This window comes from Anser cygnoides, chromosome 6 (genome assembly GCF_040182565.1).
Source record: "Anser cygnoides isolate HZ-2024a breed goose chromosome 6, Taihu_goose_T2T_genome, whole genome shotgun sequence".
In the NCBI taxonomy this organism is placed as follows: Eukaryota; Metazoa; Chordata; class Aves; order Anseriformes; family Anatidae; genus Anser; species Anser cygnoides.
In genome coordinates this window covers 28,528,066-28,554,897 of record NC_089878.1, presented here as the reverse complement: position 1 = coordinate 28,554,897, position 26,832 = coordinate 28,528,066, and the positions used below count along the sequence as shown (strand labels likewise).

The following is a 26,832-nucleotide window of genomic DNA, read 5'->3' as shown; positions in this document are numbered from 1 at the left end:
CTTTGATTAAATAAGATCTAGTCTAACTGCCAAGACTATGCCATTTTACTTTACAAACAGCAAGAAAAGGCTGTAATAACACGTGGATATGGAAAATGCTGTTGTCAATGAATAGTCGGGAATTGAATGACCTAGTTTAATTTGTGATCCGGGGGTTGTAGCCTGTTTTGCTCAAAGTCATCTTCATCTGTTCTCTTCAGCCTCACCCCATTTTTGTATTTGGCCTATATGCACTTTGTCCAAACACGGATAGGGTTGTGTGTTTGGCACATCAGTGTTTGGAATTCCCATGCACACTCAGAGTTTATTAAAGAACCAGTGTTAATTACAGGAAAATCTTACATGCTGTGAATGCTTCTACACAGCTTGAGTTCCAACTTAGTCTCTCTGGTTAACTATGATTTTCTCATTTCTCCAGCTTTATGTAGGAACGAGGGACATCTAGTGGCTCAATGGAATATAGCAAATGAAGATGATAAGCTCAAAAAGGTGCATTGTTGTGCAAAGCAGACAATTCAGTAAATATTGAAGGCCTTCCAAGTGGTCGAAGTGCAGGTTGAATATATGAAATGACTTCAGCTTACACTAGGATAACCTGTGATGAATTTTAGTCTTGTGTTTCTACTTGTGAAAAAGCGATCAGACTGAAGCTTACATAGGTTAAAATGTGTTTACTACCTATTTTCAGGAGGACTGACTATTTTAATTCATTAGGAGAAGCTGGGGTACAGGAGGGATGGATAATAAACAGAGACAAATCACAGAACACAGCCTTTATGCATTTTTTCTTCTTTGTTCTTTTTTTTCCCCAAGTGAACACGCATATTTTATGCATGGTAATTCAGGATGCAATTAATTAGGCTAAGTGATACCTGATAACTTACAATGACTAAAAATAACTGCAAAGAGCAGTTAAATGGAGAACTTCCCTTTCTGTACAATGCTTTTTGTATTTTAATATTTAAATAATTATTTTCTTTAGCAAGTAACCCAGTCTGAATCATGTTTTTCTCTCCCTCCTTTCTTCTTATCCTAACCAATAACTATTTGGTATTCCTATAGCTTTTGTTGCAAAAGATGAGATGCATATCGTAGGAGCAAGAATATATACATCAAATTGTAAGCTCTTTTTGTATTGTGAGCCTGTTTATATTAGGTTTGCCATTTTGTATTTTGTATGGAGTACTGAAAGTCCAGATTGACCTCAACCATGTCAGTCAACTATTATATTATTATACTACACTATATGTCAACTATTATACAGCACAGTCCAGGGACAGTTCTTGACCTTTCCTGGAACAACTAATGTTCTCAACACCTAGCAGTCAAAGGCTGTTATCTCCAAATGTCTCTCACTCCTACCCCAGCCCCACAAAATGACTAATTTAATTTGCACAGAAGGACTTGGAGTATTTTGGCTGGAGTAAATGACAAAAGGAAGCAGTCTATGTATAAAGAGGGAGGCTTCTCCATAGATGAGAGCAAATCATTGCCAAATATTAAGACAAATAATCTGGAGAGAGCAACAGGAGGCATTCTATCTCACCTGAGATGCTGATAAAACTTGGAAGCCACAGTAGTGCGATCAGACTGAGAAAAGACAAATGACTTGCTATTTTGCAAAGATGTGTAACTTGAGAGGTTTTTTTAAGGTTGGTGATAAAGAAAATCCTTTGCTACACAAGTGGTTTTGGTTTTGGCTTTTGTCTTCCCTTTTCACTCTGAACGGGCCAACCTAGAAACTTGTAGGCCTTGGTAAAACTGAGAAAACCACGAATAAGCAAGCAGGGGGTTCTCCCATTCTGATTCACCAGTTCCAGGCCCACATCCTATGCTGATGGATTCTCAGTCCACCTATGTGTCTTTAAAATTATATAGAAGTAGTTATCTAAACACTGTTAAGATTGTGTTAGGAGCTTGGGACCCAGAGATTGGGTCCAGTGTTTTAGGCTGATGTTGTGTGGGGTTGAATTTGCAAAGTTTATTGGTTCATCAAAGCACACTGGAAGCAGGGACTTTATAAACCTCCTAGGATTAACAAGTAGTGAACATACGGAGTATATGATAGCCCCTGCATTATAAAGATTAATGAAGGCACTTCTCCAGACAGAGTTGTTAGCAACCTTTATAATCATGATAGAATTCATAGTTTTAAACTCCTGAAGTTCTAGGCACACTAGAATGCACACAGTTACACTGCTGAGGTCCTGCTGGTCTCAATTTTTTTTTCCAAAAATACTTTGTTGTACAGGGAAGTTCCAATGAAGAGAGCTTCCAGAAAATTTTGCTGTTTGGGCCTCTTCCAAATGCTGTGTGAACACAGATATACCCAAACCCTATTGCTGACAACATTCAGGCTACATTTATCAGTATTAGGGAAAATTTAACTGAATTTACTTTAGCCAACAAGTAATCAAGTCTTTCTATTCCAGACACTTCTAAGAAGCAATGGCAAAGCTGAAGTAGGCCTGTGAAGTACTTGACGCAAGTGGGGTCAATTACCAGAGTGAAGAAAAAGCATTTTCATGAATATTTATTGAATGGGAGTGTAACTACTTCTTAAATCTTCACTTACTTTTGCTACTGTGAGGTTCTGGTTACCACCCAACCACTTTACTAATTAATAGGGCAGTATAAAATGAATCTCAAGTTACATAAAATTTAGCCCAGATTTCCTTTGTGAAAAGTTCTAGGAAAAATCAGCAATCCTGTACTGACCCAAGATTAAGGAAAAAGAGAGTGTATGTTGGGGACAGTTTGGAGTATGCCTTGCACAGACTGTGAGTGAAAACGGCAAATGGGAGAGGTGAGATTCAATACCTGGTATCCTTCAGGCCTAAGGTCTCTTACAATGCTGGAAATCGGCCTAGGATTCCTCTCCTTTTACTTCTGTTGATGTTGGAGTGCCAACAGCAAAAAAGCTATGACTGCTCAACTCAGGTTTCCACTCCTGCTGCCCTACACAGCTTTGAGTTTGCATTGCTTTGACTTACACATTGATGGGTATATATTTCTAACTAGCACAGACAGACACAAATTTCCTTTGACTAATCCTCCCCTGGCAAGTTGAGTCATTATATAGAAAAGGTTGTTTCTGCTTGTTCTCTGCTCAGATTATAATCCAGTCCAAACTCCAAAAAAGGCCAGGCCAATAGCATTAACAACTATGACCCTCTCTGTTCTCCTGCAGTACCAGAGGCAAAGTTGGAGAGATGTCTGTAGTACCAGATTTCTGCAGGGGAAGATCTTCCTTGGAAATTACTTTGAAAGAAGCTGGCAAGGATCCTGGTAAGAACTTAGCCTTTTCTGTCCGTGTTTCTCCGTCTGTCAAAACAAGGCATAAGCCTTCCCTGCTTCAAAACAGTATTGTGAGGATTCATCAGTTAACATGTTTACATCACTAATAATGATTTCGCATTCTTAATCACCTAGACTTTAGTTCTTAGGAACACAAACTCATCCCACCCGTCTTGAAGACTTTTTCCCTCTTTGCATGTATCCATATTCCTATTTGCTTAATGCTGCTGCAAAAGGCAGTTGCAGCTAGTGTTGCTCTTGGGCACCTGAAAGCAATTTTAACAGTCACACTGAATTTTTCCTGAGCAATGAAGTAATCGGCAAAGGAAAAGTAATTCTTCTTCAATTTCTGTTTTTCCTTTTTATTAATGTTGGAAAATGATTTATACATCATAGTACTCAACTAAAATTTCTCATGACTGCTCTGACTCCTTGGCGTTGTCATGAGAAACAATCTCAACATATGTCATGAGCATCAATCTTAGCATATGTTTATAAAGCACCTTTCAGTCAAGAGACCTCTGAGAGGATTAATTGTGATCTAAACTGGAGTTGTCTATAGACATAACCCCAGTACAAATATCAGGTGTGTCTGTGCTTGTATGCTGCAGGACCTGTACCACTTGCTACCAAAAGGCCAGCTTCTCTGGAACAGAACGCAGTAGAAGACCAAAATGTCTGCAATATCTTAAACATGAAGTGTACTATCCCACTGAAATTGCACAGGCAACCTAAGTAAGCAAAATGATCTGCAAGCACCTGTAATCAACTTCATGCCAGAACTGTCAAGGTATTTTTTAGCTATGAAACACTGCTGGAAATTTATTTAGGGATGTGACAAGTACCCAAATCTGGAGGTGGCGACCAGTTTAGTTATGGTCCTGCTGCCTTCTGATCACCCAAGTTATCCTCCCACACACAACCTTCCCTGCCCTGTGAAATGTGCCTTTGTTTTCTTCCTGACATGATCCCTTTTCATTCTACTCAACACTTTCTCTCCTCCTGCTTTCTGTAAAAGTAAAACCTTGTTGGTGGTGTTGGTGGGTTTTTTTGTGTTTTTTTTTTTTTTTCCCTCCCTCATTTCCACGTACTGTAGTTTCCTCCTATGTCTTTCCCAAGCTACTTCTCCATCCAGGTTCACTATCAGGCACCTTATGCTAATGTGGGGGAGCATCCACAGTCTTATACATGCACAGAGTAACATGAGTTACCCTCCATATGGACTTCAGAGTGAGGGTGGCTGAACCCTCAAAGGGGATGCCCTGTGCAACTGGAATTTCCACCCTTGGAGAGATTCACACCCAGACTGGACATGGCCCTGTGCCGCCTGACCTAACTTTGAAGTTAGCCCTGTTTCAAGCAGGGAAAGGACCAGATGATCTCCAGAGGTTTCTTCTAATCAAAATTATTTAATGATTCAGTAATTCTAAATTGAAGGAAAATAGGGAGAGGAAGCAAGAATCTAAGAAAGATGGTCTTCTGGCAAGAGAAAAAAAGGAATACCACAAAACAAACCAGAGCCATGCAGAACTGGTCTGCTTTTCATCTTGCTTGCGCTGAAGTAATTCAGGATGAAGTCAGATAAATGTTAAAATCAGTGGAGAACCAAGAAGAGAATCAGTATCAACATGCCTGTGGTTACTTCAGGCTTGCTTCATCTGCCTGGACTCAAGGCTTTGTTACTAATGTGTGTTGTCTTGTGAATATCCTCGGCTGGAATATTCCAAGCTACCACCTGTTTTGTTTCCTGCAGAAATGTAATGTAAACTGTATCCCAGCTTTTGAGAGGGGACTTCTCAAACTCTATAAAATTAAATGTATTAGTGATTTTAAGTCACACTCCTCAACCTCACAATTTCTTATGTCTGTGCAATTTCCAATGTCCTTCACTACACGGAACAACTAAAGACGATTAATCCTTGAATCAGAAATACCAGCAATTAGAAAAGCCCCTGGAGTCTTTATGAAGAAAATGGTTCTGTGTTCCTGTTTATTTCACTGCTACTGCTTTTAAAAGGTTTATTTAGGCAACACATCACCACTGGATAAACAAGCATTGATAATACTATCATCTGTTTAATAAATATTATGAATATTACAAAGTATTCTTCTTCCACTATGCTCCTAGACAGAACAAGTTCCTGAAATTGAAAGTCCACTAACAAAGCACACAAACAGAACAAGAAATCCGGCAGCAAAATATTTCTGTTCAAACAATAGAGCTGAAAGAGCAACACCCTGTTGCATAGCACAGTAGAAGGATTTGTCTGACAAGTACTGAAACACAAAATACCAAATCATCGAACTGCTTTAATATGATAAGGTTCCCCCAAACCCTAGCCATTAAGCCAAAGGCCAATACAGGAGCTTGAAAATGACAGTAAACTACAATATATCACTCATGGGTGGTCTTAATGCTGAATCTGGGATGAATTACATGAAAAAAATCATGGGAACTTAACACAGAAAAAGAAATCTGAAAGGCAAGCACAATGCCATAGTAGAGTACTTAGCAATTCCAAACAACGTAAAAATGTTGTGTGCTCGAAGGCTGTAGCAAATTTTCTTCTGATAGTGTTTTATGAGATTACAACAGAAATAAAAATAGCTTGGCAACTGGAGAGAAAAATAAGCGACTCCTTTATTAGTCCAATTGATAAAGTTGGAAAAAAAATAGATAAGCTTTTAGGCATGCAGGTGCTTCTTCAGATATGAAACAGAAACAGCATACTTCAAAGATAAATTCAGGTTAGGAACAATTGTGTTGAGTTCAGACATCTGCTTTGCTTCAAGTGTTTACTGATTCCTTTTTTAAAGGCCATAAATGATGGTCTGTGGAATAAATTTATAATAATATAGCCCTGCAAATGGATTATTATTTCTAAAGTAGGTTTGCAAGTAGAAAGAGATCGAGGGAGTAAAACTCACCCTAGCAAATCTGCACAAAATCACATTGACTTTCCAGGAGATTTACAAGCCTGTTTGCTTACATTGCTTTAGAAAATATTAATTGGATTCCTAAGTCACTTAGGTGCTTTAGACGATATTACTTTCACTGGAAAGGGCAATAAACAGGTCTGGGTATTGCCAAGGAGTGGATGATTGGGAGTCCTTGCTGCTTATGCAAACCCAGCTGTGGCTGCAGGGAGCTGGCAATGTGTGTTTGCCTGAACGTATCTTTCTGGGCAGCAAGGTCAGAGCTTGAGATGTGGCGTACGCACAGACAACAGACCGCGACAGGGAACACAACAGTGCTCTGAGGTGGCTCAGCTCTAATACATCTCTTTGGCTATTCCTAGTCATAAGGTAAATATTGTTTCCTAAATTTGTCACTTTTATTTACTGAAACGGTTTTTGAAGAGGGTTGGGAAGGCGAAGCAGGAAAGTAATTCTCTGTTATTGGCCATTGAGGAATTTTGAAGCTGTTACTTTTTCAATCATCTACAACAGTTTCCTTGTTTTCAGAACGAGCGCATGATATCATATCCTGAGCCCTTCCCTTTTCTTGCAGCTCCGTGAGGCACTAGGAGAAGTCCAGCCACAGTCACCGGGTGAATTGGTCTGGAAACGGGAGCGGAGCTGCCCCTGCCATCCTTTGCCTGCCCGCCTGATTCACGCTCCCTGAGAAACTGCTGCTCTAGGACGAACGCCCTCCTTAAGCACAGTGAGTATCAGCTAAGAAAGCAGATGATCTCTCTAGCTTGTAATGTGGCACTGAAGAAAGATCACCTATGTATTTATGTGTGTGCAGCCAGGGACAGAAATATACGTGAAAGGAGAACTTGCTTTCATTTTCTGTCACTGAGGTGAGAAGAAAAAGGAGCTCCCTGGCCCAGCTGGGGTGAGAAGAGGGATAGCAGCAATGAGGGAAGGCTCTCAGGCTGCAGAGAGAGGGTTACAGATACGGGCTGGGTGCAGGAAAAGGACAAGGCGCACGTACTCTGTGAGGCAACCTACCCATTCGCTGTGGACAGACAGGAAAAAACAGCTGCTAAAATGTATACACAAGCAGCTCGGAGTGAGCACGTGGCATTGTGGTAATGCTGGGTGACAAGCACCTCTTGTTTGTTCTTAGTCTTACTTGACTTAACCGAGGCAGTAGTACTAGCTAGTAATAAGCTAAATAAAAAGAGAATAAAAGAACTAGATTTCTATACTAATATTCACTCATCCTGAAGCATACAGGCCAAGTAAACATATTAACAGTGAGTCATTGTTTCCTTTTAATATAACTACATAACCCTTGCTGTTGTTGTTACTTCTCCATCTTGGTCTTTTAGCTCTGTAGTACAGAGGGAAAGAAGAGCTAAATGGAAAGGTCCTGCCATTCTTGGTGGAGGACCTAAGGTTTTGTCTGGATGTCTCTGCAATGCTAACTGGGTAGAAACTTATTAGCTATATCAAATATATATTTATAATTACATTTATAGTAGATGAATAGCTTAGTATTTTCTGGAATTCGCAGAGTAAAATAATGTTACAATGAAGGTTAACAACGCACTTGCATTTTTATTTACTAAATGCTATAATTTAAATTATTTCTTAACCTAGAAGGCTGCTTTTAAGGGGACAGAACACATGAATTTTCCTGTGCATGTGCCCCTGCCAGAGTAACACACACCAGCGGCATGCCAAAGCCTTGTGAAAAGTTCACGATCATGGTTCATGTAAAGGCCTCACTCTGTTTGGAGTGGGACTAACAGAAAGCAGCAGTGATGTTTATGAATATACAAGATAACAATAACAGGCTTCAGAAAAGTGCAGATGAGTTGCATCCTTTCCCCAAACAATCTTGGGTGCAAGCAATTGTCCAGGAAACATGTAATCTTCGAATGTGTCATTGATCACACTACTTTATCTATTTCTCCTTTGCCCGCTGTGGTTTTGATCAGCTTATTCATAAGGCCACAGAACAATGTCAGTAAAAATTGTTGCTTTGTGTTATCTCAGCTGCATTGTGAGCTTGCCATTGAGGGAACGGAAGGCAGAAAATCCTCTTTAGTTAAAAGTTGCTGGACCCTCTTCTGTCACTGACATAGTTAATTTTGCAACAGAACAAACCCGCCATTTTCTCAATGTAGTAATGGTCAGAGTAGAAGGTGAGCTGTGCGGCCTAGCTGACGGAGCGCTGGTGTTGCTGAACGAGATGTGGCCACAGGCCCACTGGCTCCAGAGTTTTGCCTCCCCAGTGACCAGTGCTAGGTGCTCTGGCACAGCTGCAGGTAAACCCAGGGTGTCCAGCTGTTCAAAGAGCTTCTCAGCAGATTCTTTCAACACATATCAGCCAACAGTTAACTTGTGCTCTGCAACACAGGTGTTTTTTAACTCTTTCATTTTGTAAAATATCACAATGGATATTCACATTTCCATATAAACGTTTGTTTCTTGAATTCACTGAGATCTTCATTCCAATGATGTCCTGTGGCAATTGAGTTCAATAACAATGTCTTTTCTTTAAGAAACATTTCTTTTCTCCACATTTAAATCTGCTGCCTTTCACTGTCATTAGATGTAAATTTACTTCTGGATCATAAGAGAAAAAGTCACCTTTGTCTTTAATTTTGGGCCCTATTGAAGAAGGAATCATATTTTTTTTCTTAGTTATAGTTTAGTCAGTGTCTAGTTTGTGGCTATGCTTTTTTATGTTCAATTTATAAACTCTTTTCAAGGGCTTCACCCACAGTTTTTCCTGTAGTTAATTATTTTGTTGTCATGCTTAAAAAATTCAGAGATGAAAGAGAAATGAGTTTCCTTTATAGAAACCACCCAGCTCTGCACTTGTATCCTGTTTATATATGTGTTTAATAATACATTTTCCACCACCTTACATCCAAGAACTTTTAGGTGTGCAGCAAACGTTTAATTAATTAATCTCACTTAGAACTTGTGAGGTAGGTTCCCTCATTTTACAGGTGAGATGGAGAGTGAGACAGTTAAATTAAGTGACTTACTTAATATCACACAGTGAGTCAGTGCTAATGCTGAAAATAGAGGTTATGTCTTCTGGTTCCTTGCTCTGTATTTTAATCATCAAACCAGACAACTCTAAAGTTGAGCAAACTCCTTAAATTATTAAAATACTTGTTCTCAATTCTGTGTTAGATTATCATGTTTTGTTTCACATAAGCAGCTGAAATATTTGCAAAAGTTTTTCATGCTTAGGACTTTTTTAGTTTTTCCTTTTCAGATATAGCTTCAGATAGCGTCTGCATACATTTTGCTTACAGTAATCCTGAACTTTAAAAATATACTCAAACAGATCTCTGGAGGAAAAAGAAAAAAAAAAAGAAAAAAAGGATAAGGATAAGGAACACACTTAAAACTCACGGCAATCTCTTTGATATCAATGTAGCAATACTCTTTTTTCATACTCTCAACAGTAGTTCCACTTAATATCCATAGCTTTACTAAATGGAGCATAGTAAAGTTATTGCCCCACAGAATGCAAGAGATAGACTGCTTGTTATGCTGTCATGACTAAATGAAAATGTAGCCTGAAGCACAAAGAAATTGCATCTTAAGAAATATCTGCTTAGACATGCAATTCTGAACGATATGCTGTATCATCTCAGGATAAACTGGTACATAAAGATGTACAAACCTTGAAAACTTGTTTAAACAAATAGTTCCTGTGTTCAGGCTAATGTCATGCTCCAACAGCTTTATAGCTTTTTGAGTGCACTCCATGTTTTTGTTTGTGTTGATGGGACATAAATATTTTTTTCCAGTACTCACTATCTTACCTGTTTAATAATATTCTTCAGTACAGGGAAGAATAAATGGCCCAGAAAATATGTACATAGGCACAAGACAGAGAGAGGCTCAGGAGAAGAAACAGAGCAGTAACATTACCATACATTGTTCCCTATTAAACCTGGATTTAAACATAGCTGTCTGTTACACAGGCTTATATAATGCTTTGTGTCATATAATATTTTTGCTACATGTGAGACAAGCAGCACAAGGCTGTAGCCAGCTCCTAGATTTCTGTAAGGACTTTTGCCATATGTAATGAAAGGGGAATCTGGGCAAGCAGCCTTTCCAACTTGCAGTTTAACAACAAAATACCTTAAAATTTCAACTGCTTCATTATTGAATGCAAATAACACTCCTAGGTGGTAAAATCATTAAATAAGCTTTGGCATACTGTATTTATAGCAACAACTCAAAGTAATGTAACATGTTGTACTTGCAAAGAAATGAGAGAGTCGCATCTTGCCTGCTAAACTGGGGGTTATGCAGACGGTTCCAGGTAGCAAGTCCTGGGGACATGTTCCAAAACGCCATCCTGTCTCCTCTCCAGGGCCATGTTGTTTTCCTTTTGGGTTTATCTTCTCTTTAAAAAGCATATTTTATACTTGTCACTAGGGCTCTGTCATCAGTGGCCAGCTGTCATTGGTGTCATTGGAGTGTTGCTCCAGCTTTGCTTTCAGTTTCTGTTAGAGAAAAAGGTGTTTTCCTCACAGACTTCGGAAAACAGCCTGATGCCAAGTGAGCAACAGTTTGCAGGAGCACTGTGTCAGCACCCATCTATCAGGTCTTAGAGATGCTGCCTTTCAAAGGGGTTGTTGAAAGCCAGGCACAAATTGTCTGAATTGTCCAGTACAAGGTGGACAGGAGATGAGACCTCACAGACTTTGAAACCAAACCCAAGAAAGCAAAGCAAACAATTGAAAACATTTCTGTGGCTATTCGCTCATGTCCCCTTTTATTGACAGTTCCTATGACTAACCGGCCAAATGTGTTGGTACTAATGCTTGAGAAACTGCAAATTTTAATCAAGCATAGGTTAATATTTGGTAAAAAGAAGGTCTGAAATTACAATGTGCCTAGGTGTTCTCTTCCAGGGTGGGAATAGAAAGAAGTCTTTGTGGTCTGTGTGTCTGATCAAAACTAAATAAAACAGTTGAAATTAAATGAATGCACATACAGTTCATGGGCAGAGAATCATTTTCTGCAGCAACCACTCAGTTAATAGGAGTGAAGGATGGATCAGCTTGTGGATAATCTGAATGAGAATGGATGATGTATAATATATTATCTCATTCGAGAAGAGCTCTGTCAAAGATGGGCCTTGAATTTTGGACTTGCTTCCTCTATTGTTGAAGAGAGCAGTCAGTCTAAATGATTAAATGGACATCATATTTTAACTGTTAAATTTATTTAAGAATCTACTTTCAGTGAAAACCTCCATGTGTCTTGCCTGCCTCAGTAATCTCATTATTAGTCATTGCTCGTTAATAGGCCTATCACAGCCTTCTGCTGTTGATTCAGCACAGAAAGGAAATATTTTAGGAATGTCAGTTCTTTGCAGTGGTGGGGATTATACACATGGCAACAGTAAATGTTTGTGAAAGGTACGTGTTGTCTTCCTTCATTCCCTGTAAGACAGCAGGAAGGAAACTGAGGTACAGACATACAGATACTCTGAAGAGTTAATACAATAATTATGGTATTATGTACATTTCATTTGGAGAACTGAGAAAGTATTTGTGGTAGTATGTTGCTTACACATTACAACCAGCAAATGGCACTGAAAGTGAAAAGAAACGCACGATGAGGTAGTCGACCAGTTTAATTCTATTGTGCAAGCACAGTGAGCGGTACAAAGCTGAGGAATGTCACAAATGACGGAAAAAATCCTGTATCAGTTACCTTAAATTGTATTAATTATAAAAGGTGGAGTTAGCAATGCAGGCGAGGTACGTTTTTTTTCCAACATTCCTCATTATGTGTTAATCATGGCACTGTAAAGATCCAAATATCTTGGATCGTGAGACTTGCAAAATACCACTGGTACGTTTCTTGCTGGAACTTGGTACAGTGAGGCAAGTACAAGCTCAAACTGTACATCTGGGGAAGGCCTGCTGTGTTCATTAAAACAAGCAGTTTCTGCTGAAACTAGTTTTGCTTGAGGACTAACTTGTGGTTCCAAGTGTCTTTCAGTGCTGACAGCTGAAGAAGGTAGCTCTGGGCCAGACTGTAATGTTCTCTCCTTGCTCTAATGGGCGGATGTGTTTAATTAACCTATGTTTCTGCAGAAGCAGACTTTCTGGCAAGCTGTAGGAATGCTAAAGGAGGGAAATCTAAACAGCAGCGAACCCAGGCACATTCTATATACATATAGTGCTAGGTAAAGAATGTTAATTCAGACAAATACTTACTGTTTCCTAGGAGATAGGTTCCTATAAGCAACTTTTGCAAAAGCAAGTTAATATGGTTGCCCCATTAGGACTTGTCCCCATTACTTCCACAAGACCCAGCTATGGTCCTCTGCCCTTCAGATTTTGTCTCTAATGTCCAGTTAAAGACTGGGCACAGTTCTTCAAGTGGGGGCTCACAGAAGCCTGTATTCAAGGGTGGAAATATTCAGCTTTGTCTCTCTTCCTGAGAGCTAGCCCTGATAGCCTTGCTGCCTGTTCCATGTCCAGCGGTGACTTCTCCAGCTACCAGAGCTAGGACAGATTTTTCTTCCAGATCTTCAGCTTTATAGCTAATTCTTCAGATATAAAGCAGATATAAACCAGATATGCTCTGCATAGAGTTGCTGAAGGCACTGCTTTTCACTTGAAAAATGAAAGCACTGTAGATTACAATTCACACAAATACACCACACTCCCTGGCCACAATGTCCCTTGGCCCAACTCTTTGTTTCACTAAAAATTCCCAAAGTTGCATTAGTGTTTTGCAACCAGGCAAAATAGAGTTTATCTTCTCTGACCTTCATCGGCTGCACTGCCACAATAGCATCATTGTTTCCTATCTCCTGCCCTTAATGAGCAGCACCCTCCATTCCTCTCACTTCCTTTCTGGCCCAAAGCTTTCCCTCTGAGGGGCTTTTCAAAGCTCTGCTCTGTCATCTATTTTTGCTACTACTGTGATCTAATTTCCAGCTTCCTTCAGTCCTGGTTTTCTCAGTGTCAGCCAGCCAAAACCTTAGCTGTTTTTACTCAAAAACTGCCCTTTAAAGTTGAATGATGGACATTCCCTCTACTCTTGTAGCCTTACAAACAAGGTGCATTCCCAATTGACAGGAACATATAGATTATAGTATTTTTCTCATTAAAACTGCACCATAGCATCACAGCATCAATTTCAATTGAGCAGTACTTTTCCCACCTCAGCACTGTGATGCAGAACCCATTCCTTCATAACGCTGTGCAACCATCTCTGCAGTGCCACAGTATGCAAGACCTAGCATTAAGACTGCAGTTACCAAACTCCAAATCCTGTGCTTTGACCTCTGGGTTTCTCTTCCAGAATGGAGACGAGTCATAACTACAAATGAGGTAACAGAGGATAAATGAAACTGGCTACCGTTGTCAGAAATAGGAGTTCAATGTAATTCTTAAGCTTGCTCATGCTGGTCTTTGTTCATTTCCACTAAGGACTGATGACTCCAAAAGCCATAAGCTGCATGTTAAATTCTTGGGCGATGACAGTTTCCTTTATAATGTTGCCCAGTGTCTGTGATTGTAGAGATAGGACTGTGTAGGCCTGCTATGAGCGGAGCGTACTACTGCAGAGAGAAGGTGTGCACAAAGATCAAGGGTAGAGCAGGAGTCTTTATGGCCAGATAAGGACAGTGGCTTCCAAAAGCTCTCACTACCGGCCAAACTCATAGCACTGACAGTGGATGCTGTCAGGCTAACGCTGATTGCTTTTAAAAATTCTGCACCAGCGTGGCTCAACATGCAACCCACTGGCCAAATCTGGTCTGCGGGATCTTCTGTCTGGCCTGAACCGCCTTTTCTATGGAAACTGCAAGGAGCAAGCTGCTGCCTCATCCCAAAGAAAGGAATAGTGAGAGGATGCTTTTTGCTCATGCTTCTGAGAATACCCTGACATAGACGAATTGTTGCTGTGCTTCTAAGTTTCCGAGGACTTGAACATGTGTAAGGAGACATTCCTATACAGCCTGCTGCCTTAGCTCATTGTCTGGTGGGTAAGAACAGCACTTCTCCACCACTGCCACTCTCATTCATTGCTTGTTTTGGGGGAGTAGGGAACAAGGGACAGCATTGTTCCTCTGCAGCCTGTTGCTCCAACCAGCCTCCCTCCTAAGCCTGCTTCCTGGTCCCAGTGTAAATGTGTCATAGGATCATAGGAGGTAAGAAATCACAGTCTTGAGCTGCTATTGATTGTCTTCTCAATGGCCTATCCTTACACTGGGATCTGACTCATGTAGCCTCTGGGGCTTGACTACCCCATTAATACACGTCATGTTGCTATAGGTATCACTCACTGAGAAGGCATGTATGACAACATGTCTTTGTATTTGTATTCTTTGTATTTTATTTGTCTTTACTTTGGCCATCTACGTTTGATGCATGTACTCAATTTCCCTGCAAAACTGCAGGAATTATGAGTTTCTAGTAATTAAGGAAATAATTACATTAACCATGGATTCTGTATGCATACAAGCTACAGGATCTGTGGGTTTATGCTGCAGGCTTTTTATTCAAGTGAATCTATCCAGCAGATGCTGAGTCCTATTTTCCTTCAGCAGAGGAAACATAGTGGTGATGGGGACAGAACAGAAGTTGCTGTCCTTGGAGCTGATAGCAAAGCTCTTCCATTAGTGGGAACAGGCCCCTTTCTGAGTGAATCCAAAGACTAAAAGCCAGTGGGAAGAATTATAAAACATCCGTTTAATTTTAACATGACCTACGTATGAATTACAAAAACTGAGAGCTCTGACTTAAAAACAAGTTGAAACAATTACTTTATCTTCAGGGAAATTCTCTAAGTATTGGACAGGGATGTAGATCTCAGCTGAAACTTCTGCTTGAGGAAAAGTGCTACTGGATGGGCCCATGGCTCGGTTTCAGCACATGCAGACAGTTAAGGTACAGTGGAAAGGTACATTTACTTTTATTCAAGCTAAACAGGTATCTCTCCTAATTTTGATGGATAGCAGTTAATTACAGTCTTCCTCTTCGTAAGAAGTATACATTTCTTTCTTTTGTTAGCATGTCTGACAATGGCAGGGGATTTTTCTGGGGGTAGTCTTGCAACAAAACTGTAGCTTCAGGCACTCTGTATGAAGCCAAATACAAGGGAAGGGTGGAGTGAAGTTGCTATTTGATAATAGGAATAATCTACCAGAAAGTTTCCTTATCTGTCTTCAGTACTTGTTTTTCTGAAAATAACTGTGATGAAAAGGCATGAGCTATTCTTCTCTGCTGTGAATTCTTTTCTGATAAGATTTTTGGAAGAAATCACAATGCTATCTTCATTCAAATCCTTTGTAAGAGGCATTTCTTCCATAAAGTGTTTCTATGCTAATCCACTAGGCGTTGCTATTTACATCTTTAAAAGAAACAAAGTACTTAACCTGGACTGATTGTAGATTAAAAATTACTGGGTGCATGTCCCATAGAAAAGCACAGTCCATGGAAAAAAATCCATTTCCTCCTGGCAGTAGTTCTTTATACTGTGTTTTTATTTCTTATTGTTGATTGTAATCTCTACAGGAAAGGGGCGTTTGTTTTTATGCACCTTTAAGGCATCATATATGTCTGTAACTTTATGTAAATTAGTGAAAATCAAGAAAGAAACAAGCTAATTTTACAATACAAATTAGCATTGCTTTGAATAGCAGTCAAATTCTGCTGTCATCCCAGTGTAAATCCAGATTTGGTGTGAAGTCACTGGAATGAAATACAATCATAGCTCTTGATGCAAAGAAGACGGTAAAGGGGAGAGAAGGTCGGTAACGCTGCCTCTAATAGATCCATTCCCCTTATCTTAGGCTATGCAGACATTAAATAACCCGAGTCTTCGATTCAGGACATGCTGAATCTATGCTGCTTTGTGCTATAAGGTGGCAATATAATTCAGAAATACAGATCTGCTCTTTAGAAGTACATAAAGCAGTAGTTCCCAAAGCAGGCTCTGTTATAACTAGTGAGGTCACAATTGTTTCAAATGAGGTCACAAGCTAAATGAAATCCAGTCTAATCACATTTTTATGCTAGTATTTGGGGCTACATTAAATTCTTGCTCTACAGTCGCTGTGATTTTCTGCTGTGGAAAAAAATAAGGGACTTCTGTCTTTTATTCTGTGAAAGACTGGGTGGAGACTATTTCCTCTGAGTCATCAGAGGGAGAAGTCCATTACTACAGGGGTGAAACGTGAACATGACAGCTAGAACTCAAAAAGTCCCCACAACTGGGAATGCACCAAAACTGTTGATATATTTCAAGCCCAAAGGTGTCAACACTACTGCTTTTCACAGAATCACAGACTGGTTGAGGTTGGAAGGGACCTCTGGAAATTGCCTAGTCCAACCTCCTTGCTCAAGCAGGGTCACCTTGAGCATGTTCCACAGGATCACATCCAGGCGGGTTTTGAGTATCTCCAGGAAAGGACACTCCACAGCCTCTCTGGGCAACCTCTTCCAGTGCTCCTTCACTCTCACAGATTTCAATTGCAATTTCAAAATTCTAATTAGTCTACACGCCCCAAATAGTATGTTGCTATAATAATTATCATAACAAAGTTATTTATAGAACAGTCCACCACAACCAAAATGCACTCACCACTAGGTAAAATACGGCAGCTATTTATGCATGATACATAACAGATTAGAATAAAGAAATAAGATTCTTACATCCATCAGAAATATCTGGACTATCCCCTCCTTTTTTTTTTCTTTTTTTCTTTTTTTCTTTTTTTCTTTTTTTCTTTTTTTCTTTTTTTCTTTTTTTCTTTTTTTCTTTTTTTTTTTTTCTTTTTTTCTTTTTTTCTTTTTTTCTTTTTTTCTTTTTTTCTTTTTTTCTTTTTTTCTTTTTTTTAAGCAGTGTGTGCATACGTGTGCAGGAATCTGGCAAGGAAGCCCTGTCACTGAAGGCAGGGGATGTTGCAGAGGCAGCAGGCTGGGAGCAGGGAAGGAAGGCAACACTTCCTGTTGCCCATTAGCAAGCTCGGAGGAAGGAAAGCATCCTGCCCAGTCATGCTAAATCAGCTAGAGTCCCTAAGAAAACAGTAAATCCATTGCACTACCATATTTAAGCAGAAGGATGTTCAGTTTTGTCTAGCAAAGAGAAGCAATGATTTTGTACGTAGGTGTGCAAAGCACCTCCCTGAACTTCACTCAACTGTACTGTGATTTGCTAAGCTACTCAAAGAAACTGTAAACTTAAGAACCTGAGGACTTATCTGTCTTTGTTTTGTCTCCCTTTATCAAGCACACTTGTTCAGTTTTTATCTCCTTATGCTATGCCTCTACTTATGTCCCAGTAAAATCCCCCATCTGAAATTATTTTTCTTTTCGGCTGAATGACTGCTATGGTCCATTTGTTGATTTGTGAAATTCAACTACATTTAGCATGGCAATCACCCTATATAGCACAGTTTAAAGAATAATAGCCTGTCTTTACACGCAGAATCACCACATCCTCTAAGCCAAAGCAATCCAATGACCTGGAAAGGAACATCAGAGTTCAGTCCTTAGCATCTTGTCTAGAAGTTCTCAGTTCCACAGGTAGTTTCTGTAATATTAGTATTTTCAAGATCCAACCATTGTTAAGCACAGTCTAATGGTTTAACTGCTTATTAATGGATTCAGTTGCCTTACAGCATTTAGACAAATTGACACAAACAACAAGGTAAACAGATTTGAAGTTGTCATCCTCATGGGGCAACTTCACACACAAGCTACTATCAGCAACATTAAATTACAAAAATACTTGCAAAATCTTTGTTAAATAACATTCAGTTGAGATTTCCTCACACCAATTTATATTAAGTCATACAGAATAGAATAAATTTTAAAAACCCAAGCAAACAAAAAGAACAAAACTTTAGGAAGGAAAAATATACAAAGAAAGATTGCTGATGTAAGGCTGAATTCTCAGGCTGTTTCATTACTATCACTGTTACCATTTATCAAGGACTTCCAGACCAGTTTCAAGCCAGATTTTCCTCTCCTTTTCATTTATAGCTCTGACTGTTACATTCATAACTCTCATATTCTTTGCTAAAATTTTCTCTCTTAAGACTTTCTCAGGCCATGTTATTTCTGCTCAGATTTGAATCAGCAAAGCAGAACATTTCCTGTCCTTGGAGGGATGAATCTGTACTTGATATTAGGAGCCTGTGTCAGCACTAACAGGATGCAGACCAGGAAGCTATGCATTTTATTAACAGGAACTAGAAAAAGAGTGGCAAAGGTTTGGCAGAATTAGAATGAAATGTTTGTACATGGAACAGAATAAGAATTGGAACTAAAATACTTTTTATATAACTAAAACAAGGTTGCCAGCAAACTAGTTTGTTAGATTTGGAAATCATCAGTAGCTTTTGAGAAAAAGCTTAAGCTCAAAAGCTGGGGTTTGAATAAAAGCTCTAGCTGCCTAACAAACTAGAGCCATGTCTCTAGCACGCTGAAAAAGATTGCTTCAGTGAATTCAGAGTACAAATGAGTTATATCCAGGAGCAACAAACTGTACTGACAAATCAATGGCCAAAATTTGGAATCAAACAAAAATGAAGCTAGAATGAATATTGGTCAATACGAGTAAAAATTGACTCCAGTTCTCACTGGAACACAAAACGTGCTTCTCAGGGAACTAAAAGTAAACATGCATCAAAACACAAACAGGAAATAGCTCTGTGGTGTGGATCTAAAGTAAGGGCAGGAGTAGTCACCAGCGTGGTACCATCTAACGTATAGTGGCTGTGGGAGCTGCTCAACATTTCCTAGATCTGGACTAAGATCTTTTCATACCTCTTCTAGCAGTAGCAGCTCAAGACCCTCCCCGTGATCCAAACCTGCATGAGAGTGAGCTTGATTGTTGGAAATTTGCTACATGAACTAGGAGTCTGTGTAGAAAAAAAAGCTGGCAGCCATTTTGCTGATTATCTTTACGTGTTGGTGTTCCCATTAATTACAGCTTTTTACTGAGTGAAGTCTCTAACAGGGATAGGTGGGCAGGGCCCTCCAATCACGTTAGAATGACTTCTATATTTTAAGGCAGATAAGCTATTCTTTAAGTAGAGGTAAGAGTCCTAGCTGAACCTTATTCCATTTCCAGAACAGCCCCTCATTACAGGTTTCGATTTTTTTTTAATTTCTTTCACACCACAGTCTTTACTGCTTCTAGTTTCTACCTGTCACGTGTTTGTTGACAAGAAGTAAGAACCAAAGCTTCCATGAAGATGCACAGAACTTCAATGGCAGAGAAACCAACTACGGTTTAGTGCACTGAAAGTTTTGTAAGATTCACAGCTCTCTCTGAGTTAAGAATTGTAGAAAGTATTGTAACGACAAACTCATTTCTAACCAATTTAAAATATGAGCCCTGAAGTTTAAGGAAATTTGAACTGCAGGGAGCACCTATACATTAACACTGCAGCTCTTTCTGCCGTGATCCAGACTGTATTTAGAAATGATAGCTTAGACTGCAGTGCTAATGTATAGGTGCAGCTCTATCTCTGTTAATATCATACAAAAATGTAAGAAAATACAGATCAGCTAAGTAGAGATGGTAAAATTCAGTTCCTTTTCTTCCCAAATTGAAAGCTTCCCAAATTATCCCCAGAAAACCCTTGGAGACATTTAAGAAAAGCCTCAAGGAAACTGTTGCTGAGCCTCCAGTGCTGAGAAGTCAAAGGAGTCCAGCTGATCCAAACAAAGGATTCTTTACATGCTAATCAAAAGAGAGATTCAGCAGGTGGCCACATTGCTTAAGCTCTGTGAAAGGAAACTGAAAAGGCAGAACTACATCAAGCTGAATCTAGCATGGACGTGACATGACTATTGCATTTTGCATTTGACATAATGGATATCTTCAGCCACAATGGCCAAATCCATAGCATTTTTGCCTTCCAAAGAGCATGAAGGGCTGCCCTTTCTTGGAAGGAAGTGGCAGCTGCCTCAAGACTATAATATCTCAGGCTTGCTCTATATAAAGATCTTTTCTAAATTTAAAAGAAAATAACTAGTTTGGTTAAAACGTTTGTCAAGAAAAGACAAATCATTAAACATTTTGGATCTTCCATTTAGTTTGCCTGTTTCCAGCCTTATAACTGTTAAATGGAAACACTAAGACCACAAACGTTAGCATCTACAACCCTCTTGATAGAAACAACCTTTACCAAAAGAGCTGGACAGACTTCAGGGCAAGTAGCATATTAAGCCCTCACAGCCAGATTTGGTAAAATTCTCAGATCCCTTCTCTGAACGGAATCTATGCAAGCCAACAGGTTCATTGGGAAGCTGAAAGGAAACAATTTAGGAACTGGGTATCTTGTAAATCCTGCCCTTCGCCATAAATTGAAAGCGGGATGGAAGTAGAGAATAGCAGTCATTTCTTTCAATTCACAGAAAGAAGATTCATCCTTTTATCTGATGTCTCAGGGAATACAGGATCTATATAGCATGTAGGAAACCAGAGATCACTTGCCTCCTCCACTGAGGTGATTGGAGCCCTTATCTAGGGGGAAAATACTCCAAACAGTGAAAGCCAAAGACTATCTTGTGCAAGGCGAGGGATGTATTTAGTCCTTCTTGTTGAAGCTGATCCAGTTTGCATGCTATAAAACTCACTAAACCAGGGACAGTACAAGCAAGAGTGATTTAATCTTACCTAATGATTAAACCACACATTGAACAGTCCCTGGTCTCATAAAGATGTTGCAATTTATACTGCCTGGACTGCTGGCATCTGTGCCTTCACAGTTCTAGCTTCCATGGGCAGGATTATAGTATCCACTTGGCATCGTGCATCTATTTCCATGGACCAGGTATGCTTCTGGGACAGTGTAAATGAGCAACGCCAGTTTTTAACTTTACCAGTTAACTTACAGTGACTCATATGAGAGTTTAAGCTTGAGGTTTGCAGACTGAAGTCTTCTGTCGATCTGCAGAAAAGAAAAAACAGGATTTTCCCCCCTATACTACGTATGTATCTATCATTTGTTATCTGCAGAGACCAGTTCTTGAAGGGAGATAACTTCCTTTTTCTGTTCAACTCAAACAATGATGATCACAATGATTCAATGTGAAATTGGTTTTTACAGCATAGAAACTGTCCAAAGACCAACAATCTGACCATTTCTGTAGTGATTTATATCTGTATCATCTGCCATTTGGCATTTTACAGATGTTTTTACAGACATTGATTGCTACAGAAGAAGAAAAGGTAGGAGAAAAGCGGGCCTTGTATGTCTTATGACCTGGTTGTAATTCCATTATAAATGTTAGAGAACGATTGTATAGAAAAAGGAAAGCCTTACAAAGGGACAAGGGTTATAAGGGGAATAAATATAGTTAGGTGACTCAGATCAAAGTAATTCATTTTCTGTTGCTGAAAGTCTGATCAGAAGAAAATGCAGCTAAAGGTCTGTTGTTGCCCTTCAAGAAATCCAGCTTGAGGATGAAATTCATGCCTGGATGCAGAGAAGCAATTTTGAAAAGTCAGAAGTTTGATTTATTGTTCTCTGAAAGGTTGTGTAAAGCTTTTTGTTGAAGATCTCAAAGTTATACAAAGGTGTTTTGTATGATTAAGGGCAATCATAATTCTCAAAGCTTCTTAGAAAATATAGACGGTGTTGGGGCTTGTTCCTTATTTACTGTAAATTTCATTTTTTCAGTCTGAGTAGATGGAACATCTTAAAAGAATTTGTTCAAGATTTACATTACAAATTCTCATGATCCATACAGCAGTAGTACAGATGCAGATTTGCAATATATGATATATGTGGATTCTGCTGTCATTTATGATCATGTCAAATCAAGTAAACAAGATTTGAAAAAGCCAAAATGCAACACTCTTCAATAAACTGTAATTGATCAAAAAATGGCCAAAAAAGCCATTCTTTGGCCATTGCTCTGACAAGCCTGTAACACAGCTTGTAAAGTTAAAAGACAATACAGAAGTCAGGATGTTATCTAAATGAGATACAATGGATGCTTATTTTGAAATTACTCTCCTTAATCCCCTAATGTAAAGCATATTGTACTCTTATCAAATTAACATGAGAAAAAAAAAGGAGAGGCTGTTTGTAGACTGTATTAGGTTATCAACCGCAAGAACATGGCTTTTCTAGAAGAGAAGAATGCTGTGTAAACTAACACATGAACATTCAGCTCAACAGCGAAAATTTTCTTCAGTGTAGCAGTATTATCACATTACTGGATTATGTTCTAAGCAAGCTCGGTAACTGAGAGTGGTGGCATAAAAATACGATGCTTACATTAGCACATTTGTAGACAGACAAACTTCCTTATAACCTTTACTGATTGAACAAATTCCTGCAGGTTTCCTACAATAACCACTTTACCCACTTTTTTGAGGCTGTTACCTCTGGGCTGAAATACAGCATCTAATGAACAGTGCAGTGTTATATTGTGTGAGTTTAGGGAGTAAAGAATCTGTAGCCAAGTGCAGTGAAGAGCAATTTTGGTAGACAAACTTTGTAGCCATTTGTTTTACCATCCAATCCACTTCACACAGCACTTGGATTTCCAAAAGAGATTTGCCCATTCAAGTTCACATTCAGACCTTCTTCACTTTGACATTTGCCAGCATAATAACGCAAAGGTACATTGTAGGTGTAATAAAAGTCTGATTTTAGCCACTCAGTCATACCAGAGTTAATTCCATACAGTATACCACTGAAGCATGGGTAAAATACTATCATAATGATAAATAATTCTATTACAAAATTTGGGTCCCCAAATCCCTCTCATAAATTGTAAGGTGTTTGGGAAATAAAAATTTTACTGCCACTTAAGTGGTAAGGGGGCATTGAGACTTCCAAATATTTGCAATAGATGTTCCAGTTAAACATTCAAAAGAGAAAAATGCATTAATAACAATGAAGAGAGCAGTCTAAATATGAAGAGCTTTCATTGCGTAAAAATATGCTCTTCTTTAATTTGCAGAAGGACTTTTTAGCCTTATTCTAAGTTAGGTAAATTATAGTCTGCAGGCAGAAGCAGATACTTAAAATTATATATTTTTTTTTCATTGATAAATCTTTCTAAAGTACTGATCCCACCCTGCTAGAATGCTGGTTGCTATCAAAGCCAGTAGTTTTCATGATTAATTTAATGTATTTGCCAACAATTTCATCTGGAAAAAATTATTAAAGAAGAAGTGACAGAAGATCTGGTAACATGATTTTTTTTATTATATTTTTTTTTTCATGAATGCTCGAATCACTCTCCAACAGCAGTTATTCAGTTAGGTAGCGATGTTCAACTCAGTGAGCAAAATTCTCAATAATGTTAGCTAGCTGCTTTATTTTTCTGGCAAAAATTTCCTGCTTTATCTTGTTCCACAATAATTCTAGTTTTCACATAATTGGTTTCAGTATGATAATCACATCCAAGCTTATCTGTAAGACACTAAGGTACGTTTTCTACCCTCCATCTAACTGGTAAAGCCTTAGTTAATGTATCTGCTTCAGCAGTGCACTTCAGGAAATGTGGGCCAGCTGGAGAGAGGCCAAAGAAGAAAGAGAGTGACTGGCAATTAGGAAACATGGCCTATGGGGAACAACTGAAAAAAAATAGGTGTTATTTTGAAGAAAAAAGCGATTCAGAAGAGTGAAAAAATAATGATTTTTTTCATATTTAACAGGTTGAAGCAAAAGGAAGAGAAAAATCTGATTGCTATGCCCACTTTGTAACTAGTTAGTAGGCTTAAACTGTAGCAAGTGACATTTAAAGTAATTTAAGGCAAATATTGTTAATTTTCTTCTCATGATAAAGTAATCCAATAGTTTAAATAAATGGTTATGATGCTGCTGCAATTTTCATTGCAATAAACAAATACATGCCAAAAATGATATATGTATCATTTAATACAATTTTAATTGCATTAAACAAACACATGCCAAAAACGTATACATGCCAAGATCATGTATAACTGATCTTGCCTTTGGGCCACCTCACCTGCTATGACTCTCTCCAGTCCTTTTATTTTCTTTTGATTCTAGGCTATCAAGATAGTTCCAATAAAGTTATCTCCTTCTGTAAAGTCTCCAAGATCAGGCCCTAAATCTGTCATATTGTTGATAATCATGATGATTAGAAGTTTAACACTTGTAACACGGGTGTGTGAAATTCCTTACCTCACAACATTTCAGTAAGAATCTCCTTAAAATGACCTTGTAGTTTGATCCTGACAGAATCCCAGCTGCACCTGAAATTGCAAGGTGATTCCGTAGTGAACTTTAGTGAGTTGACTTCCTGGTATTTGTAACAAAAATGAAGGGCATGATATAATCAAAACACCATAAACTGCTACAAGGCCAAAACCACAATCATATTTCATTTACTATCATTTGTTTCTGATATAGTTTGTTTTACTGCCTTATGATTTTTTAATGCTGAAATTCATAAATCATAGCAAGGTCAGCTTAATTCTCAGTCAGTATACAAATAATCTGTGTAATGTAGTTCTTGTTAGACTATCCATCCCTGAAGAGAAAGTGATCTTTGACTATATTATTTTTATTTTAGAACAAGCTCTGAATGCACACTATGTACACATACCTCTTCTGACAAGCTAAGCCTAGATTAACTCTGGCAGCTGAACTCTGCACGTACAAAAAATGTTGTATTTTGAGAACAAAAAAGATATCATAACATTCTAGCTAATGCAATAGTACTTTTTTTTTTTCCAATTCTCTCCAGTTTGCTTTCTTCTGTTCTCCCCAGCTTTATGCTAGCATTCATTTTGATTGCAGAATGGTTCAGTAAGCAGGATAAAAATAATACAGTGGCTTTGGATTGAACAAATTAATAAAGCCTTACAGGTCTGGTTACCCTCAGTGAGACTTTGTTTCATGTTGCACAGGTGCTACAGGGCACTGGCCATGTATAACGAAGAATTCCACCAGAGAGGGAACAGCCCCCGCTGCTTTATCTTGTTCTTATGTTACTGGCTCAGCCTCTGTTCTGGAGTCACGGCAGGACCACTTCTTTCTCCACTGATTCCTGACTTTGTGGTCATTGCTGGCAGTAGAGTTAAACAACAAGTCCTTCTCAGTCCCTTTTCTGATGCTGTGGCAAAAGTTGTGAATCAGGTACTTGTCCTGCAGCTGTCCCTCTCCAGCATTCAGATATAACCAGAGAAGAAAAGCTGCCTCTTCTGTTTTTGCCAGGGACTGCAAATCACTTACTGCAAGTAATTCTGCAAGACTGCCTTTCTGTGCAGCACTGATTCCCTTGCAGTTCCAAGATCCTCCTCAAGTTCTTCAACCTTTAAAGTCTTTTAAGATCAGTTTAAACACCTTTCCTACAAGCTCCCAGCAGAAACAGGGAACTCCTTCTGTCCATCATTTGCAACCTGTTAGGTTTTTTAGTTCCTCAAATACATTTTTTTCCTGAACTGGATTCCATACTGTGTTCCTCCCACAGTCACTTGTGAAAAAACAAACAAACAAAAAAAAAAACCAATAGGGCAGAGATTCTATAAAACACTGCCAAAGGAGAGCTGGGAATGCAATGGTGGTTTTGCACATACTCTGTACAGGTGTAAATGACAAACATGGGGCCCAAGACGAGACAACTGCCAGCCTCATCCAGCATGAATTTATCCATTTAGCTTCTCTCCCTCATTAGTGGTGGCTATGGTAATTCACCCTAGATCCCATAATCAAACAGATCTACTCATCCCTGCCTCACACAGAGTAGGTTTAGGGTCTACTCTCTGTCCTTTCCATTTAATTTTTTCTTTACTTCTCCTTGATTTTGTTTGCCAATTATTTCCACAATAAATAAATAAATAAAATTGAGCTATCTACCTGGGTTTTATATCTTTCTTTTGACTAGTTTCTAGAGCTAATTTCAGCTAATTCTTGCTTCAGATAGCCGTCTTTCTAAAATACATTTCTACTTACAAAATAGAATTGCCCAGAAAGGAAGTATGAGTCTTAATCTTTGCAAAGAAAAAAAAAATATTTGCTGCTCAGTTATCCCACCCCACTTCACGTTGTTCACAATGGCCCTAGCAGTGGCACAGACTGCCCTGTTACATCCTTAGTGGGCTGGAAACTAAATACATGCATCAAAAATACTGTGCCTATCTCAAAGAGTTTGCAGTCTGAAGCATATTATGGCATGATGAAGTGACAGCTGGAGATAATTTTTTCCGTCTCTAGTGAAATCTTACTTGTTTAGAAAGTGAACATTTATTGTCTGTAAAGCACTTAGAATAAAATAAATGCAATATAAATGATAAAAGGAATTTTCTCCCCTAAATTGTTCTATGGAAAATTTCTTAAAGTACTGAAGCAAAAATATATCTGTAACACCTATGGTAACCATGGAGATTATACCAGGCAACATGCATAATGATTTAAAATGTGGCCTCAGACAAACGTTCTTTGTCATGACTCGCTTACTATAAAGAAGTAGATTTCCCCTAAACAATTTGCAGAAGCAGGATAGAGGTGGTTTATTTCTCAACCCTGTTTTTTGCAACAGGGTAAGGGGAAGTGTCAGCTCTGTGGTATGGGCAGCAGACTAATACTGTGGTCTGCCTGGAAAGATCCAGCTTCTTAGGTTCTTGGTA

The 26,832-nt window shown here is 38.8% G+C and overlaps 1 protein-coding gene and 1 long non-coding RNA gene across 2 annotated transcripts in view; one reads left to right on the top strand and one right to left on the bottom strand.

The window, feature by feature from the left end:
- Nucleotides 1–6,486: 6,486 nt before the first annotated feature.
- Nucleotides 6,487–26,832, top strand: part of RALB (RAS like proto-oncogene B) — a 45,599-nt gene continuing 25,253 nt past the window's right edge. The window contains exons 1-2 of the mRNA XM_013171189.3: nt 6,487–6,603; nt 6,809–6,961. The gene's annotated coding sequence lies outside the window, so the exon portion shown is untranslated. The remainder of the gene's footprint in view (nt 6,604–6,808; nt 6,962–26,832) is intronic.
- LOC136791168 (uncharacterized) lies at nt 10,598–26,224 on the bottom strand. Its single transcript, XR_010832640.1, has 3 exons — nt 25,071–26,224; nt 24,386–24,456; nt 10,598–10,733 (listed from the first exon to the last, which is right to left on the bottom strand). It is a non-coding gene; the product is annotated as an uncharacterized lncRNA (long non-coding RNA).